General features: G+C 44.9%; 2 long non-coding RNA genes across 3 annotated transcripts; one reads left to right on the plus strand and one right to left on the minus strand.

The window, feature by feature from the left end:
• Positions 1–461: 461 nt before the first annotated feature.
• On the minus strand, positions 462–2,697 carry LOC122390374. The gene is made up of 2 exons (XR_006258140.1): positions 2,627–2,697; positions 462–1,486 (listed from the first exon to the last, which is right to left on the minus strand). It is a non-coding gene; the product is annotated as an uncharacterized LOC122390374 (long non-coding RNA).
• Positions 2,698–3,769: 1,072 nt separating this feature from the next.
• LOC122390395 lies at positions 3,770–15,635 on the plus strand. Of its 2 annotated transcripts, none has more exons than XR_006258143.1 (3): positions 3,770–3,842; positions 4,486–4,535; positions 15,231–15,635. It is a non-coding gene; the product is annotated as an uncharacterized LOC122390395 (long non-coding RNA). The 2 variants fall into 2 exon arrangements; XR_006258142.1 differs by lacking the exon at positions 3,770–3,842 and adding an exon at positions 4,009–4,132.
• Positions 15,636–16,008: the final 373 nt, after the last annotated feature.

Below are 16,008 nucleotides of genomic sequence, written 5' to 3' on the forward strand. Positions count from 1 at the left end.
TCGGGACGAGAAATAGAATATCTTTGCCTAGGGTGATCGTTGGGCTGTAAAAGCTCCTGATTTATGCTCGTCTCAGCCCAAGCTACGGAACTGCTATTCCAGTTCAAAACCCATGTTAAAAAGTGAACTATTTCCTTTTTAAGGGAGCCGTGCTGACCTTTGTATAGGGGTTGTACCGAGTCGGAGCCGGAACCGAAGCCCGACCATTTTACTCGGAGCCGGAGCAGGAGCTGGAGCCGATTTTTTCCTCCGGAGCCGAAGCCGTCTGACATTTTCACGGCTCCACATCCCTGCTTTGTAGCATTGATTTTGAGTAAAAAAAAAAGTTAACTTATCGTCTTTCACGTGTTCATGAATGTGTTTCTACGCATCTGTATCCCGTCCCATTTCTGTGGAGTACAGTAGGAGATATTTCGCCGAACAATATCCTCAAGCCCGTTGCACAAATTGCACAATTTGAATGAAAATATGATACACGGATGTATTTGCATTCGCAAATAATACGATGATATTCATAACACATTTCACAACGATCCCTGCAATTGCCACACATTTACCATCACAAAGCCTTGTCGTTGACGCTCACACCCCATGCAAAGCAATACTCACTTTTAGGACACGTCTCTAATTCAATATAGCTACGTATTTGCAAAACATGCAGTTAATAATATTTGAAACTGAGACCTAACCAATAAGACATACCGTGGACAGGTAAGAAAAAAACAAATAAACGTCTGGAGAATGACCTCAACGTCTCGATGTTGCCTAATTACAAAGAGCAATTTTCGGTTTCGAATCAAATACATGAAATAAATATAAACAAAATTTGTACAGATACACTCAATATAGGGTTTATGATTAGCACGGCTACCTAAAACATCAATCCTGTCAGGTTGAGCCACTTATGTCCACACCCAAAGCAGGTCGCTTTGGAACACCCCAGTCCCCAAGATCCCATATTACCACCGAAAACGGTCACCAATTGGTCTACTGATCAGCATCTTCAGAACATTCTCGACCGAAACGCTATCAGTCCTGTCTGTGTTTTGGTTCGCTTCATCTGGGCTATGCGCACGTTTTTCTACTCCGGTTCTAGGGACGAGATAGCAGTCATCACGCGCTGCACCAGCTCGTTCTTTGACAGGTTGGTGACACTGTCGTCATCCGGCAGGATAAACACGTGGCGCATTTCACCCTCGGCCCCGCCAGCCACATACACACTTCCTTAAGTCATATTGTTTCTCGCCACGAGATCAAAGTTCAAAAGGTCGTGATGTAGGTAGTCTCCGCCCAGCCCGAGTCAGGTACTCCGCCGGTTGGTCGGGTGCGGCCAGGTCCGCGCAACGCCACCCTACTTCGGTCGACGCTCTGGTTGACAGGGATGGCGTTGTCATACAGTTGCCTGTCGACTGAACAGCGATTCAAGACATTCCTTGGCCCTCTGAAGCCGATCCCCGCAACGACCAGTGTTTGATCCTTGGTTGACCTGCAGCAAACAACAGAACACAATAATTAGGACTTTTGTGGACAATAAATTAGGAAACTATATGTGTTATTATTCCCCTTGTTCAGCAACTATTAATTTTAGAATGTATTCAATAAAAAATTAAATACTTAATGTCACTTAAATTTCCACTGAACGCCACCAGGTGCGCCAACAACTGTCATCTCATGCAGTTATATAAATTCTGCCAAAAAGTAGATCTGAGCCCTGAGGCCAGTTGTACCAACAGAAAAATAGGTGGCTGCTGGATTTTTTTTTTTTTGTCTTAAAGTTACTTCACATACAGAGCATGAACGGTACAGCCCTATCCGTTTACGTGCCCATCATGTTAACGCTCCATATGTGAAGCAGTCTTTAGGCAAAAAAATTCTAGCAGGCAGCTATTTGTGATGATAAAACTGGCCTCTAAAATTAACTTTGGCATGGACAATCCTGAAAATTAACTATCCAGCATTCCCTGGACAGCCGTACATTAGACACAATTTTCTTGAAGATCACGCATAATGTAAATATGGCTTACACCATTCAGCAACTTGCTTTTGTTACACTTAAAGTAAGCATCATTAAATATGTAGCAAAAATGGGCAAAGCAATTACAAGCCAAGCATACATACCTACTATTTAGATAAGGCAAACACGAACATGCACTACGACCTTTCAATCTTAACTCGGAACAAGTCAATAACCTAGTTGCCATTAAAAATTTAAATGCTACAAATTAAAGTTGTAGCAACAATTGGATGAGTGAGACACAAGCAGAGGCTAAAACATCCAAATTATGTAAAATACTGGACATGCACTGCCCCCATTTCATGAGTCCACCCAACAATTCTATCATGTGAGACAAAACATTAGGCTTCTTGTAACTAATTTATACCGTAACTTTTAAAGGACATCATATTTCACTGAAATACTACACCTAAGACATCATTTTCAAAAAAATATAGCTTAAAAAGACAATAGAAGAGTGCGAAGGCGTCCCGCGCCGCTGACGTCGCTACCGCGCCATGTTCCTAAAACCATCTCTTAAAACGAGTTTTCGGTAAGAAACGTTAAGATCACATGCCTGAAATTGAAAAACACACTTCAAAGTATCTTAAAATATGATCCATTGTTACTTACACTTCAGAAAAGGTCAAAATAAAACCGGGAGCACTACGTTGCATCCACACACCCACGACGCCGGCGCGAAATGGCGGGAACCGGAAATCGTGGCTAGATGCAAAGTAAAAGAATATTTCTTATAAATGAATTATACAACTAAATAACTCATTTTTTATTTTCTTTTAGACAAAATTATGAAAAAATTACAAAGGCTCGTCGTTAATGATAAACAGAGCAAGTTTTAACAGCACGTTTTTGTTGAATTATGGCGGCGAAATCTTTGTGCCATTCGTAAAGGTACGCGCGACAAACGGCTGATAGCCATGCAGCGAAAAATTGAAGCGGGGAAGTTTTTTGTTTTGACTTGTCAAAAAATCTCGCCGTCATGGGGGTTATTTCCGCCGTAACGGGTCGTCTGAAGGTGGGAATGTCCCAAATTGAATCAAAATATTGATTCTATGCCCATATATGGTCAAAGCTCCGCCCACTAGAATCAATATTTTGATGCCTCCATATTTTGATTCCCGCCGCCTAGTTTGCCCAACTGATATCGCCTCCGCGCGCGGTCGGAAGGTAAAAGTTCGCCGGCTCTAACTAAACAAATAGTCGTCGTATCGCAAATTCATTGACGGCGTTCAAAGCGTCGTTCAATTTACTTTCGAAACATATCCTAACATTACCATTTAATTGCCTAGCGCAATCACCAACAAGCAAAAGTTCTGCGTATCCCTCCTCATGCAGTGTTAGCGGCGGCCGGCCGCCGGCCGCTGACCCACATTCGCGTCATCAGGGAATGCCGCAACTAATTTATTGTTTCCAACTTTTTTCCCGGAGCGTTCTACCTGGTTTATATCAGCCTTGATATAGCCTTGCGATGATCTACATTGACATGCTACAATTTACAAATAAATGCGAAAATGCCTGCGCCGGAAATGTAAGACGTGCGCCAGAATTACAACTAAATTAAAGCAGCAAAAAAGATGCAAATATTTATACAATAAATCGACTTATAAATTAGGCCTCTGAAAAATGAAGACCTAGTCTTGACTGACTTGGCCTTGCCTAATAAATGAACATTACCACACCACACCCTAATAATCTAAAAGCAACTAATTTACAAAATTCAAAATGCTAATATGCATCATACCAGCCTACAACTCTTTAGCTAAATTTTGCTGTGTTTTAAAGTAGTTTCGGTCTTTTACCAAGGCCCTAAATACAGGTTTTACTATTTGTAAGTTTTACATGTGTGAATCAAATCAGTACAAATTCTTAATGTTCTTAATTAATTCTTAATTCTTAATGTTCTTAATTAATTAAGTGCAAATTCTTAATTCCAATCAAACTCAGTCCAGACGATCAAAGGGACTTTTATGGGGATTCCAGATTCTGAGAATTATCATGTCGATGGACGATGACCCTTTCAGCAGCACGGCATGTGCGTGTATCAATTTAAATTTGTGCATGTCTACCTTCAAATTGATGCAGCACAGTTTATCTCATCTCCAGTGAACGCACTGTAAAGTATGTATTAATGGTATTTGGTATATACATAGCAGGTCATACCTATTATATAGGGCCTTGGGGGCCCTATAGAGTTGTGGGCCGTGGGGGACTTATATTTTTATCCTTTGACCTTTTGTGCTAAATATTTTGAATTTTGGCATGTTGATTTCGATTACCATGCTGACATGAAGAAGCTGTTTCCAGTCATTAAAAAGTTATTTGAAATAGGCCTGTATTGCTGCTAGCTGAATTATGAAACACACAATTTCATTTTTATCTTAATTTTTGTAATTAAGTGACTTGTGAAAATATTAAAGCTTGGGTTATTTCTGTTAAAAGGAAATGTTGACTAATCTGAATCCCTTTCACAGCTCATCAGTTCTATTACAACAGATATCTGTGATGCTGGCAAATAGCAATGGTAAGTTCTTGAACTTTTGGCTAAAACCACTACTTTGATTTATAAAAGATAAGTACATTGTGTCGCCATCCCCATAAGCTATTGATCTGTGTTTTTACTTTAGTTTTTGCCAATATTCCTTTCAATAGTTATCTTTCTTCACCATGCATCTCGAATTGGGGCAGTATCTGTCTCATAAGTTTACAAAGAATCAAGACATATTAAGGTTGTACATGATTCAATCTTGTCTTTGAAATGGATGTCTGTGAAGTTAGCCACTGCCAACATCCAACACAACACAATTTGCAATGTTGAGCTATAGCCATAAAGCTGGGTTGTAGGTCAAATGTAACATGCTTGTGTGATGAATACCACTCTTAGAATTCCATTAAAAGAATTGACTCCCCCCCAAAAAAGCTTAAAAAATGAGAGTGTAGGTACCTTTTTCGTGAAAAAGGTGAATTGCACGGTGTTACAAATGGTTCCAAATGAAAGCACGGCCAAAAATGCAGGTGGGTCATTTTTCTTATTTTTAACTTAAGGGACACTTGTCCCTATAAAAATCAAAAGCCCTAAAAATTACAGTGCACCTTTTTCGGGAAAATGGTGCATTGCATGGCGTTGCAACTGGTCACATATGAAAGAACGCCCTAAAATGCAGGTGGTTCATCTTTTTGATTTTTTATTTATGGGACCCACCCTTGTCCATTAAAAAATATAAAAAAAACATTCAAAAATGGCAAAGTTTACCTTTTTCCGGGAAAACGGTGCATTGCACGCCGCTATAAATGGTTCCAATTAAAAAAAAAACGCCCTAAATTGCAGGTGGAGCATCTTTTCGATTTTTTATTTAACCCTAGCATGTGTACGGAGGGGGGTCGGATGGACCCCCATGGTTTTTCGAGAATAACTCGCGCAAAAAGCGGCCGATCCCGACGAAACTTTCAGTACCCTCGAGTTGATCAATTTTACACCTACTCTGAAAATGTCATGACCCTGACCCAAGTGACCTTTGACCTGTGACCTATTTCTCGAGGCCATGTTCGGCCGGAATCGCGATTCGGCGTATGTCGGCTCGCATTAACCACGCGTTTGCAGTTTTTTTGTGGTTTGAAGCGTTCAAACATGGGATATGATGTTGCTCCCATGCATTAGGGTGGGAGAGTGTCGAGGTCACCTGAAGGTCAGGCTGGGTCATTGACCCTTGATGACCTCGGCTCACTTTTTCGAGTTTCACAGGTTTCTTGGCTAGTTTTTGGAGCTGAATTCGAATTTAGCAACCATTTGAACATTTACCTAGTAGTTTTGGTGCATTCGTAACATGTTACGAAGCTGTCAGAAGCGGTGACTTGACACCTACTGGGACATTCCACGATAGATCGACCAAAGCCGTACACCCTCATATGTTATGTTCTGCTTAAAATTGGTGTACCTAATGCCATGGGTTATGATGGGAGGGGAAGCCAGCTGTGGCAAGGAATTTTTTTCTTCGAACAACGGTTTCCGAGATCATAGGCGCGGGAACTGGGGGGGGGGGGGCAGTGGGGGTAGCTTGCCCCCCCTCCAACTCTGGGGCCGTAGGGGCGTTGCCCCCACAACTTTGAGACGGAATATCGCACTTTTCTGCAAATGTTTTCTTTTTTGATGAAAAAGCCAAGGGATGAAAAATAAGTGGCCTAAAACCGGTGAGAAAACTAGATTTGGGGGTACCCTAGGTTGATCTCTATTATGATGTGCCCTCCCCCACCCCCCACCCCAGTCTGAAAGTAGTTCCCGCGCCCCTGTCCGAGATATAGCCTCGGGCAATTTCTGGAGGTCACGCTGCAACCCTATGTTTGGTGGCCTATAACTCAGAAACTATTGATTTTCTATGAGGAAAACTTTATATTGTTCAACTCGCAATCAACCAATGAACATTTTGGCTTTCTCGGTTTTTTAATTTTGAAAATTTGATCACGTGACCTCTTGACCTTTTTTTTGAAGAGTGACCTTGATATTTTCCCCACCGAAAGTTGCATTTTTGTCTGAGACGATTAAAGCCTTACCAGTTTTCTTTCATATGCGACAATAAAAAAGTGGCTCTCGGCCTGCGTTGACCTCAGTTCAGGTCGTTTTGTGACCTACCCTTTATAAGTCAATGGCAGATATATCGGCTACCACCGAAATGCATCTTACCCGTTCAAATACTTTTGAATCATGTTGAGTTAGGCTATTATTGATAGCATTGGTGCAGCTTTGCATCAGTGACCCGCTGAAAGGTCATCCGGGGTCACCCGTTGAACACAGGACAATAATTTAACTCTTTTGACTGTATCTTTTGATCTTTTAGAGCGAGAGACATGGAACAGGCACCATTGTGTTTGCCTTGGCCTAGCGCCAGTTCGCTTTAACCCGCGCACCGACGGAGGGGGGCGGATATCCGCCCCCCTGAGGTTTTTCGCGAATAGCGGGAAAACCCTTTCGCGCCGCGAAATTTGGTACGACTATTCTCTCATCAATTTTACACATGGTGTGCAAGTTTGAACCTCCTAACATTTAAGCTCAGGTCACCAGGTCACTTTGAATGACCCAACCTCAAGTCACTTTTTTGCAACTTTGTCACCGTGCCAGAGCTACAGTAGATGTCGGAGGCCTTTGAAAGTCGCAGGATGTTATTAGGTCATTAGTAGCTACAATTTGTATATCTCGGAATTTTGATGTCGGTGACCTAAGGTCAGGTCAATTTCGCGACCTCCCCATTATAAGTCAATGGGGGAAAAATCAACTCCCTGTTTTTACCACTAAAACGGGTCGGAATGGCCCCATATACCATACATGACTTCATATACGAGGAACCTTCACTACCTTGAGGTCTGTTTTGCTGTTGGGCAGCTGTAAGGTCATGTGACGTCATCAAAGGTCACCAAAGGTTTTTTGCCAATAACTCCGTACAGGAACAAGATACAGCCGCGCGGATGGTCTCATTGTGCTCAGCTCGTCAAGACGCATCGAATGATATACATGATGACCTCGAGGTCACATGACCTGAGGTCAACCTTTGACCTTGACCTTTCGAGGTCAACATATATATCGTTCGATGCGAATTGACGAGAGAATCACGATGATGCCCTTAGTTTGTTCCTATCTTGACTAATTCGAAAGTTATTCGAGAAAAACTCTCCATATCTAGCGCCGCCATTTTGACTTTTTCGACCCCTGTGACGTCATCTTTGACCTGACCTGAAAATGACCTTAGTAAAAATTGTAGACCTTGTCCGTGTGTATCCGATGCCGTTTACCGCTTGTCGCTATCTTGCTTCGTTCTCGAAATCTCGGGGGGGGGGCGGTCATCCGCCCCCCCCCCCCCGTCGGTGCGAAGTTGGCGCAGACCCCCGTCGGTGCGCGGGTTAAATTTCGACATCGATGACCTAAAGTCAGGTCAATTTCTTGACCACCCCACTTAAAGTCAATGGGGCATAAATCGGCTACCTTATTTTTACATTAAAACGCTTCGGAATTGCCCAATATACCTTGAGTGACTTTATATACGATCAACTTTGAATACCTTGAGGCCTTTTTTGCTCTTGGGCAGCTATAAGGTCATGTAAGGTCATCAAAGGTCACCAATGTTTTTTTTTTTGCTAATAACTCCTTATAGGCTCGAGATACAGCTGTGCGGATGGGCTCATTGTGTTCAGCTCGTCAAGGCGCATCGAATGATACACATGATGATCTTAAGGTCACGTGACCTGAGGTCAACTTTTGACCTTGTCCTTTCGAGATCCACATATCTTAAGGTCATGTATCTTATACATGTTTCGATACGGGTCGACGAGAGGATCACGATGGTGCTATTTATTAGTTTATTCCTTGCTGGGATGCATCGAAAGTTATTCGAGAAAAAAAAAACTATAGCGCCGCTATTTTGACATTTTTAGCCCTGTAACGTCATCTTTGGCCTGACCTGAAAATGACCTTTGTAAAAATTGTAGACTTTGTCCGTGTGTACCCTATGCCGTTTACCGCTTGTCGCTATCTTGCTTTGTTCTCGAGGTCTCTCTGTCGCTCCCGCTGGTAATAATGGGCAGGCCACAAAAATGACCTGACCTGAGGTCAACGTTGGCCGAAAGCCATTTTTTTTATTATCGCATATGAATGGCATTTGACAAGGTTGTCATCAGACAAAATTGCAACTTTCAGTGGGGAAAATATCAAGGTCACTCTTCGAAAAATAGGTCAAGAGGTCACGTAATTAAAATTTTTATAAATTGAAAGTCCGAGATAGCCAAAATCAGTGTACCATTTTTCAGAATTTTTGGTGGCAACTCACACCAGATGGGGAAAATATTTTCATCCCTAAAATATGAATGACTGACTTTACTTCATCTCTGAATAAGGTTTCATGTATTCGAACAGCCAGTTTACATGTCACTTGACAGTTGATGGATTCACATCCTTTTGTTTCACACCCTGTCAAGATCCTGACATGAAATCCTGGTTTATCAGTTGACATAAAAATTAGCATTACCTCCACCATTTTTCAAAAATAGTTCAGTTATTTACTTTCTTTTTTCTCATCCTAGGATTTTTTTTCATCAGCACACCCAACCAAAATCCAATTTTAGAACACTGGCCAAAATGTTCATTGGCTGATTGCGAGTTGAACGATATAAAGTATTTCTCATAGAAAACCAATAGTTTCTGAGTTATAAGCCGCCAAACATAGGGTTGCAGCGTGACCTCCAGAAATTAGCCGAGGCTATATTTCGGAAACTGTTGTTCGAAGAAAAAAAATCCTTGCCACAGTTGGCTTCCCCGCCCATCACAACCCCATAGACCAGTTTTAACGAAAAATAGAATATGTGGATTTTGGGTGTCAATTTTTTTTTGTCGATCTATCGTGGACTACCCGGCAAAATCCTTACTGGATGACCTGGCCTGACCTGATCCGACCCGACCTGGCCTAAATAGCATGAATACATTATCTGTGATCAAAACTAACATGATATGCGTGATCAGCAGTCAGCACCCCGATAAACCCTACATCAGCCACGCTTTACGACGTTTTCTAACAGGTCTCGCTTTTCCGGCTTTTGGGTCATTGACTTGACCTGGAAGGTTAACCAATGACCTAGGACCTTAACACGCGCACTGCGGGGGGGGGGGGTTTCAACCCCCCTCTGGTTTTTTGGCTGCAACTCAAAAACCAGTGAAGCTACGACTTTGAAACTTTGTATAGCTGTTCATCAAACAATTTTACATCACCTCTGAAAACATTAGTGTTAGGTCATGCAAGGTCAGGTCACCAGGTCACGATAAGTGACCTCACCTCATAAAAAGTTTGACGCTGTGCTACACCCACACCATTTGACTGAATGCTATGAAACTTTCAGAAACATATTAGGAGACCATAAGGAACATTTTGTATATTTCGAAATTTTTATTACTGTGACCTTAGGTCAGATCACTTTTTGGGGCCCGGCATGCAATTTCGGACATAACTCGAGAAGTATGGGACATAGAAACGTCATTATTTCACCATCCCGCTCATTTTATCAAGACGCGTCGATCAAGATGCAACTTGACCTAGTTTGGTCTATTTTTGACCTAACATGACCTCGATCTCAGGTCACCTGAGGTCACCAACGGTTTTTCTTCAATAACTTTTAATTGAATAGAGATAGAGACTCCGTTTGAAGACTCCGTTTGACGTTTATCGTGTTTGTCTCGTCAATGCGGATCGAATGATATGCAACATGACCTATTTCGGTCAGGTCATGACCTTGACCTGAGGTCAACTTTTGAAATTGACCTTTCGAGGTCATATTATATACCATTCGATGCGCCTTGACGAGCTAAGAACGATGGCGATGGTGTGTGAATTATTTCTCTATCTCTTTGGGAAGAAAAGTTATTGCAGAAAAAGCATTTCCGGAAAATTTGCAATATTGATCTGACATTACATGACCTCTATAGGCTGAACCGTTGACCTTAGGTCAAATCTGAGGACAGCTCAGCGAAAGAACGTTTCAACAGCTATCGAATGCTTTTTTCGCAACTACTTTCTAGCTCATCTAGTTCCCGAGATAAAGCGGGAAATATGGAGGGATGTCGAGATCGCTAAAAAATCGCAACATTTTGAGTTTGGTGACCTCTGCTGACCTCGTTTTTGACCTGACCCAAAAATGATCTAAGTATTTCTTGTAGATATCATCTCAACCTATCCAACGCCATTTACCGCTTGTCGCTACGTTGCGCCGTTTTTGAGATCTCAGGGGGGTTGTTGTTTTCACCCCCCCCCCCCCCTGCAGTTCGTGTTCGGCTCAGACCCGCTGCAGTGCGCGTGTTAAAGGGGCCCTCCCACCTTCAAAAAAGTTAATGAATTGGCATGAAAGTGATGTCGCTCGGTTCAGAAAGAGCAAAAACGAATATCTACCAAATTTTATCGAAAAATATTCACCGGTTTTCAAGATATTAGACTTTTACTTTTGTTTACTTTTTTGGGATATCCGCTGTTCCTAGCGACTTCATTTGAAAGTGCGGCATTTGTTGCGCGCAAAGCAGCATATACCACCGCGTGCTACAAAACGTTTTAGTCAAACATTTAACGGACGTTCGAAAGCCTGATGACGTCATCAGATTCCCGTAATGGTGGGTATCATCGGCTTCCTCTCGTCACGGGCAACACGCCCACGGGCGTAGGAACGTCATGAAAAGTGGGTGGGCCACCCTGTCAAGGGGCCTCCTTTTCCAGGGGGCCTCCTATTTTCAGGGGCCTCCAACTTTTGCCTCGTCCTGCTGGCTGCTTTCAAGTATGAGCTCCAAGTCTAGCTTCTGAGATCGGGCAGATGTACCCAGGGGCGTAACCGCTTAAGCGAACAGTGCGGAAAGTCCGCACCATTTTAAAACTTATTCCCGCTCCGATTTTTTTTTTTTAGAATCTATTTGCCGCAAACGGCGCATGACCCCTGAAAACCCTTACACAAATGTCTTCCTCGTTTCCCAGGTGCCCCCAATAGCTTCATAGGCGCCCTCTTTGGCATATAAGCGCTCTATGTATAGTCATCAGAGACATCCCTATGTCCCACAGTCGCCCCGCCCCCGTTGTCGCATACAATGTGCGCTTATCATAGGCGTCTCTCTTATATGGACACTTGAAGGCGCCTCTCTTTGCCATGCCGGCGCCCTGTTTCTTATGAATGCACCCCATGACATTGATCAATTGCAGTCGCGGACCTCTATTGCATGTGGACGCCCATATATGTAGGCCTCAGAGGCACCCCTCTTTCGCATTGAGGCGCCCCTATGGGCTTCATAGGCGCCCCTCTATTGCACGTAGGTGCCCTACTGTCTCAGAACCGCTCCCTTTTGGCATGCAGACGTCCATCTTTCGACGGAGGAGCCGCTGTGGTTCTTAGAGACGGCATGGTGCTCCCAGACGCAGATGGGGCTCTCGGAGTCGACAGTGTGGGACCTTCAGTCGCTGATGGGTGCCCGCCAGATGTGGACCCTCGGAGACGCCGGTATGGGGCCCTCAGAGATGCCGGTATGTGGCCCTTAGAGACACCGGTGTGGAACCCTCAGATACTTCAGTGTGAAGCCCTTACAATTGCTGGTGTGGAGCTATGAATGCGCTGGCTTAAATCCATCAGAGGCCGGTACATGGACATTACTCAGTGAGAGCTTGTGTGGTGCCTTCAGTGGCCTTGCGGAGCCGTTAGTCATCAACATAGTGCTCTCAGGAGCCGGTGAGTCCTCAGAGTCACCGGTGTGGGGCCTTCAGAGCTCCGAGATACTGGTGTGGGCCGGGGCCCTCAGAGGTGTCGGTGTGGGTCCTTCAGATGCACAGGTGTGGTGGCCCACAGAGGCGCCGGTGTGGGGCCCCCAGAGCCACTGATATAGGGCCCTAACGCCCCTAAGAGACACTAGTATGACCCTCAAAGGCGCCGCTGTGTGGCGCTCATAAACACTGGTGTGGAGCCATCACAGGCGGGTGGAGCCGTTAGAGCCCGGAAAGGGCCCTTAGATGCCTAGAAGGAGCCTTCAGAAGCCGGCGTGGCACCCTTATGGGGATAAGCGTGTCTACTTCGGAGCCCTTGAGGTGCTCTCATGAGCTCTGTGGGGCCCTACCGAGCCGAAATATGGCCACGGCCAGTTGCCGCCGCATGGCTCTTCGGACTATCATTCTCAGGGGCCCCATCTGCTTAGTTTGAATAGAAGGGCCTCTCAGACAATCAGTATCATGAGCCTCCTCTGGCTAGTATAAATAGAAGGGCCTGTTAGACCATCAATCCTAGGGGCCTCTTCTGGTTAGTATAAATAGAAGAGCCTCTCAGACCATCGGTCTCAGGGGCCTCTTCTGACTAGTTTGGATAGAGGGCCCTCCCAGACCACCGGTTTCAGGGGCCTCCAGTGGCCATTTATATGAACAGAAGGGCCTCACAGCCATCAGCCTCGGGGGCCTCTTCTGACTGGTGTGAATATGAGGGCCTCTCATACCAGCAGTCTCAGGGGCCTCCTCTGCCTAGTGTGAATATAAGGGCTTCCCAGGCCATCAGTCTCAGGGGATTCTTCTGACTGGTGCCGGATTGAGGGACCTCCCAGACCGAAAGTTTTGGGGGTCTCCTGTGGCCAGTATGAATAGAAGGGCCTCTCAGTCCATCAGTCTCATGGGCCTCTTCTGCCTGGTGTGATTATAAGGGTCTCTCAGGTCATCAGTCTCAGGGGCCTCCTCTGACTACAGTGTAGATGGATAGGCCTCCCAGACCATCAGTCTCAGAGGCCTCTTCTGACTATTGAGGATAGAGGGGCCTCCTCTGACTAGTGAGGGTAGGGGGCCTCGGCTAGACCGCCAGTGTCAGGGGCCTATTCTGACTAGTGTGGATGGAGGGGCCTCTCAGACCACCAGTCTCAGACCTCTGACTAGTGTGGATAGAGGGGCCTCCCAGACCGCCAGTGTCAGGGGCCTCCCCAGACCAGTGTGGATATTGGGGCCTCCTCAGATCCACTAGGGCCTCTCAGGCCATCAGTCTCAGGGGCTTCGACTGACAAGTATGAACAGAGAGCCTCCTTGGATCCATCACGGCCCCTTGGAGTCCGTGCGTGGGGATTCGTGGAACTTATTTTTACCAAGTTTGTTTATTCTGGAAGGTGACGACGTCCTCTCAAATCGAGACGAGGGGCCTCGAGTAAAAAGTGGGTGGGCCAAAACACATGGTTGGCCCCCCCACCTCGAAAAGTGGGTGGGCACTTGCCCACCTGGCCCCCCCTGTTCCTACGCCTATGAACACGCCCGATTTTCCGCGAAGCTCTAGCTCGATCAGGGGCGAAACGGCAAGGGGGGGGTTCAACGGACCCCCCCCATTATACGTTCGCGGCTGGCAAAACACCAATACGTGCGATGGTTAACCCGCGGCGACGGGGCGGTTATCCCCCCCCCCCAGTTTTTCATTAACGCGAGGGGAAAAAAACGCGGCGCGTAGCTCCTCGAAATTTGGCATGACTATCACTAAATCAATTTTACACATGTTGTGCAGGTTTGAACCAGGGCTGCGGAGTCGATGGATTTTAGGGTGACTCCGACTCCGACACAATCTCTGCCTCTGGACGTTTCTCTGTTCCTCTTCAAATCCATATCATGATAATAAAGTTCAAAGTGGATATGCTTTTATTTTGCCTGACACGATCCATTGTGCTTCCTAGGCCTTGCATTGCAGATATGCTTATTGCTTTATAAATAACATGCAGAATTGAAAAGTAGGCTCTGGTGATTTCGCCGTCTTCTGTTTCTTTCGCTAAAAACGTTTGTCCAAAACAGGACTATGGCTTTTTTCGACATCATCTTATTTCGAAAGGTCAACGAGCGTAGTATCGCCAGGTGCAGGGCATGATGTTCAGCCATGTATGATGTATGTATAGTTAACTCCGGCTCCGGAGTCGGATTCGGTAAGATTTTGGCGACTCCGACTCCAACTCCGACCGATTCCAGGCAGAACTGTCGACTCCGACCGACTCCTCAGCCCTGCTAATAACATTGTTAATTAACCCATATATGCATCCTATTGTATAACCCACATATACTATATTGATTTGTCAGTAGTCACACTTTCACCACACACACACGCACGCATGCACACACTTTCTTCCCCCCTGATACGTTCATCCGCCTACACATTTCATTATGCTTACTTATGTATGAAACCGATTTGAAATAGCACATCGTCTTTGAATGCAGATATAGTTACACTTAAAATTTTTACTCTACTCCCTTGCGTGACCGAGATTACTTTCGTGTGATGCCCCCTTATTTCTCTGACGTTATTTCTCTTGCCTATGTACATCTGCCTATGCACACGCTTCAATATATTTTATAATGTATATGCGTTTAAGACATCGATTTCACTTCATTTAACATCTTGCAAAGTTTATCTCGCTGCATTTAGAGTCTACACTTCATTAAATACCCTATCAGTCCTCATTGGCGGGGAGCTCTTGTTTGGCGAAAACATGCCTGCCAGAAACTGGCCGTGGATACGCCTCTGACAAAGCTCTCAAAATCTCAGCACGAAATCGTACCCGTCTTCATAATTCAAAATGGTAAACGATTCTGTGACTTTGGTACCTACGTGTAGGGTAATTGAATATAAATTTCCCCCAGTAGTACCTTAGTGCCTAAGTCGTATGTTGGATACTTGTATTCGCTACCCGTATTCCAAGTTTACTCTGCGGTTCTTTCAGGCATGCCAAGTATTAAAGATAACAAGAAAGAAGAGTTATATTCTGTTGGGCGTCTTTGTGCTGCTGTCGGTGGCTTACACCTTCTGGTCTGCCAAACACCACCAGGCATTGGTGTACTATGTCAGAAACCGGTTCATCAACCAGGCGTTGTACCGTGCGCCAGAGCTGAACGCCGCCGAGCTCAACAACACGCACCTGCTCCTCTACTGGACACCCTTCTTCCAGAATGTGGCCTTCGACGGCTTCGGCCGGAGACCGTTCGCCAAATGCCCGGTGAGGAACTTTAAAGGGACCCTCCCACCTTAATATTAGTTTTGAGTTGAGATAGCCAAGTTTGCGGCCAGGCTCAGAAACCACCATTTATCCTGGTCGCAACCCCCGCAGCTTTATGGTGTTCAAGAAATTTCTTCCCTTTACTTGCAGGGTGGGACCAGCGTGGTCCCTATCTCTTAACCATTACGGGAATCTGATGACGTCAGCAGGCTTTCGAACGTCCGTTAAATGTTTGACTAAAACGTTTTGTAGCACGCGGTGGTATATGCTGCTTTGCGCGCAACAAATGCCGCACTTTCAATAAAGTCGCTAGGAACAGCGGAGATCCCAAAAAGTAAACAAAAGTAAAAGTCTAATATCTTGAAAACCGGTGAATATTTTTCGATGAAATTTGGTAGATATTCGTTTTTGCTCTTTCTGAACCGAGCGACATCACTTTCATGCCAATTCATTAACTTTTTGAAGGTGGGAGGGTCCCTTTAAGGAACTTTCCCGCATTAGCTGA

The sequence above is a fragment of the Amphibalanus amphitrite genome, unplaced genomic scaffold (assembly GCF_019059575.1).
Source record: "Amphibalanus amphitrite isolate SeventyFive unplaced genomic scaffold, NRLGWU_Aamphi_draft 000394F_arrow, whole genome shotgun sequence".
Classification (NCBI taxonomy): domain Eukaryota; kingdom Metazoa; phylum Arthropoda; class Thecostraca; order Balanomorpha; family Balanidae; genus Amphibalanus; species Amphibalanus amphitrite.